The 3,888-nt window shown below is 48.5% G+C and overlaps 1 long non-coding RNA gene across 1 annotated transcript; it reads right to left on the bottom strand.

Moving 5' to 3' along the window:
* Positions 1 to 914: 914 nt before the first annotated feature.
* Positions 915 to 2,583, bottom strand: LOC128822490 (uncharacterized). Its single transcript, XR_008441449.1, has 2 exons — positions 2,516 to 2,583; positions 915 to 1,142 (listed from the first exon to the last, which is right to left on the bottom strand). It is a non-coding gene; the product is annotated as an uncharacterized LOC128822490 (long non-coding RNA).
* Positions 2,584 to 3,888: the final 1,305 nt, after the last annotated feature.

The raw sequence follows: 3,888 nt of genomic DNA, 5'->3' as shown, positions 1-3,888 counted from the left end.
AAGAATCAAAACTGGGAGGAGATTTACAGGAACTATTGATGAATATGTATTAGCATACAGTATAAAAGTTGTGCTTGGATTCTTTTGCCTTTTGTACGTGCGGCAGGGTGAGAGGTCCTCCCTGTCCCCCGGTTGGTTTTGCTTATGCTTTATCAGAACCACTGCCAAATTTCTATTTGTAACTACTTCATTATATTTGATTTTATTATTATTTTATATTTTTTTATACCTCCATTAAAATTGCTGCTAAAGTTTAAATCTTGCAGTTTATTGAACTTGACATATGGCACCTCATTCATGACACCAGGAAGAGGCACGCAGGGCCAGGCTGCTGCCTCCTGCAGCTACAAGGGCCTCCTGGCAGCCTGCCTCTGCCGAGGCTCAGGCTGCTCCGGGCTCTGCCGGGGCTCTGCTGCGGCTCCAGCCCGGGCAAGGCCGGGCCCGCTCTCACCTCACAGTCGCTGACAGCTCTGCACCGCAGGAGACCTTTCAGAGCACCCTCTCTGATCTTGCTGCTTTCTCAGCTGAGCAAGGCTCTCCTCCAGCCAGAGACATTGCACTTAGGGATACAAATCCAAGTGGCAGGCGCCCAAATGCTCTGGAGTCACAGCTGAAGGCCTGCATCAGCACAGGATGGTTTGGCTTCCCCACTCCCCCTTTGGTTTTTCCTGCAGATGCCATTGCCATTTCTGCCTCAACTAGAAGTGCCCCAGATGTGCCAAAAGGGACCAGTGGGCCGTATTCCAAAGGCAGTGTGGTCTGGAGAGGATGAATGAAGAAGAGCCTTCTCCACTTACAAACCATACCAAAGAAGCCATAAGCGTGTCTTAGCACCAATCAAAAACACCTGGCAATTCAGAAGGAAATGTTGAGTTTTCTGAAGGGGTCAGAAGGAGGGGAATCTTCCAAATGAGTTGATGCTTCAGAAACTTTATTTAATTCCAATCCTACTCTATAAACCTATACTACAAAACAACTCAATAATCCTACTCTAGAGTCCTACTCTACAATCCTACTCTAACTTGGTTATGGCAAAAATATCTTGACTGTTAGATTCTTGTCTTCTTCTTCTTCTCCTTCTTCACTGAGTTGATGAGTGGTACCAGGGTGGACGCTGGCTTGGCTGATGTTACAAATGGATGCTGTCCACAGGAAAAAAAAAAAAAAAGAACAGTGAACCATGACTTTCCAAGCTCAGTGCTTCACAGACTCAATCAGGATTCCTCTGGTACTTAGAAAGACCCAGAAAGAGGAGTGACGGGGACATCTGCTCCCCTGTCATCCTGTGCAGAACCTTGCCATCACAGGCAAACCTGGCCCAGAATCCCACTTATCCCTTTATTCTGGTTTCTCCATCTAGCTGGGATTTTTGCCCTGCCCATGCTCTAGAAATGGTGCTTTCTGTCCCTGGGGTTTCTTCCTTTCAGGAAACTCCAATGAGCCACATAGGTCCCTGTCTTTGAGAGACAGGCACCGTGCTAATTTCCACAGGGAGACAGAGCAGTGTCTACCTTTGCATGCCCTGCCCCTCCTGTGCTGGATGGCACCTTCCTTCCCAGCAGGGCCAGCCGAGTGGCGCTGGCTGCTGCAGTTCCCTCTCTGCCACACAGCCTGGCAGTAAGCCTGGGCCAGTTCCCCTCTGCCTGAGCGTGCCAGGCAGCAGATGGGGCTGGGACAAGTCCCTCTCAGCTGCCCCTGTCTGCGTGCCAGAAACCTCTAAGGGTGGGGTGGGGGGCACAAACCAGGGCCCCTCAGAGGCTCACAGTGAGCCCCCACACAGCCTCTCCTGCCCACAGCCAAATCTCTCCAGACTGCTCTGCCAGGACTGGCTTCCTTGGGTTCCTCCACCACCATTTCATGACTGTGTACCCTGCATTGCTCTACTTCAGTTCTTTTGCCATTCGATAAAAAGGAGCACCCCACCAAATTACAAAACAGGGTGACAGAAACAGAGGACAGAGCACCTCTCCTCTGAGGACAGGCTGAGAGACCTGGAGCTATTCAGCCTGGAGGAGAACTGGCCCCACGGAGACTTCATTGCTGACTTCCAGTACTTCAAAGGGGATTCTCAGGAAGTAGGAAATACCTTTTTTAACAGGCTCCGTTGCAATAGGACATGGGATAATATTTATAATATAAGATGGGAATTGAGTCAGATTAGATCTAAGGAAGAACTTGTTTACTTGGAGCATGGTGCCACACTGGCACAGGTTGTCCTTAGAGCTGGTAGGTGCCCCATCCTGGGTAGGGATAGGGCAAACATTCCAGGTCAGGTGGGAAGGGGCTCTGAACAACCTGATCTCTCCCTGCTCTTTGCAGGACACTTGGACCAGATGACCTTCACAGGGCCCTGCCAGCCCAGCCTAGCCCAGACTAGAATTCCTCACTGTTTTCATTTGAACAACATCAGGAGTGGAGGTTGGGAGGAAGGAGGCTCATCTGATGCCTTGCACTTCAGTGGAGCAGGAGCCCATCCCTCAGACACTCTTTCACCTGCAGCCCCTTTGCATTTTACCTGCAGGAGCTCCTTGGCAGACCAGCGCCGTGCCGCGTCTGTCCGCAGGCAGTGCCTCAGGAAGTTACGCAGGGAAGACGAGAACCGGTTGGGCTGCCGCAGCTTTGGTGTCCCTCGTATGGCTATCAGGAGTTGAGGCTGGGGAAAAAGGAAACATAAGGCTCCAGCTGCTTCTTTCCCATCTGTAAGTGCTCTCTCAGATCCCATTGTTTAAGCTCCACTCTGCAGAAACTGCCCTGGAGAGACCCAGAGATGACTTTCCTTTACCAACCAAAAACCCAAACCCCGATGCAGCCACAGCTTTTCCAGCATTCAGCAGATCTTGCCTTGGCAGCTGATTTCATTGACTGACCTAGTTAGTGGGAACTACATCAGCAAAAGCACGTTTTGCTTCTCTGAGAATTCACACCAGGCTGACAGGCTATTTGGAAGGGGGAGTTTGTTCTATCCATACTATTTCCAAGGATTATTACATGAAAGGAATCTTTGCAGTGCTTGTTGGTCCCTTTAGCACAGCTTCCATGAAACAAAAATCATCGAGTTGTTTTTTTTTTTTTTTCTCCTCTTGAAAAAAATGCAGATGCAGAATCCATCTAAAATAGACTGAAATAACAATGGAAGGAGGCCTGGGAGTCTCCATGAAAATGCCCACCACAATAGTCACAGCTCTGTGCTGGTGGCACTGAAATAGATGGTGACCAAAGAGACTTTGTTACTTTCTTCTTCATCCCAGAGGAAAATTTCCTTTACTTTTCCCACACCCCCAGAGGTCACAAAGAGGGTTTTATCCTGTCTCTCTGCAGCTGAGCTCAGCCACTGGACATGGTGGGGAGCTGGAGTCCTCACTGTCCTTAGAATTGTGCAAGCCAGGGGTGGCCCTGCTCCTGTGGTAAAGGAACACAGCACCGGCGTCAACCGCCCACGTTGGATCCCAGCCCCGGGCACCTGGCTGCAAGCTCATCAACTTGTTAAAGTACCCAGAAACAGCCAAGAGTTTAGTGTACAATTCTAACTGCAGTCGGAGAAAAACACATCCTAAACTTATCCAGGCCACCCACACGCAAGACTGAACAATGTACAGATGATTTGAAAGCCTGAAAGTTTTGAAGACCCACAGGATTGGGAAAAGATGCTACAGTTTGGAAGAAAATTGATGTGCTGTGGTAAATGAAAGGAAAAGCAAGCAGAACTTGCTTGGGCATTGCTTTGGTGGTTTTTTCTCCTTTTTCTTTTTATTCTTTTTTCTTTTTCTTTTCCTTTTTTTTCTGTCTTTTTTCCCTTTTCCTTTTCCTTTTTTTCTTTTTATTTTCTCTTCCTTTTCCTCTTCCTTTCCATTTTTCTCTTACTTTTTCTTTTTTTCTTTTCCCTTTTCT

Source organism: Vidua macroura, chromosome Z (genome assembly GCF_024509145.1).
Source record: "Vidua macroura isolate BioBank_ID:100142 chromosome Z, ASM2450914v1, whole genome shotgun sequence".
Taxonomy (NCBI): Eukaryota; Metazoa; Chordata; class Aves; order Passeriformes; family Viduidae; genus Vidua; species Vidua macroura.
This window is presented reverse-complemented; position numbering and strand designations above follow the sequence as displayed.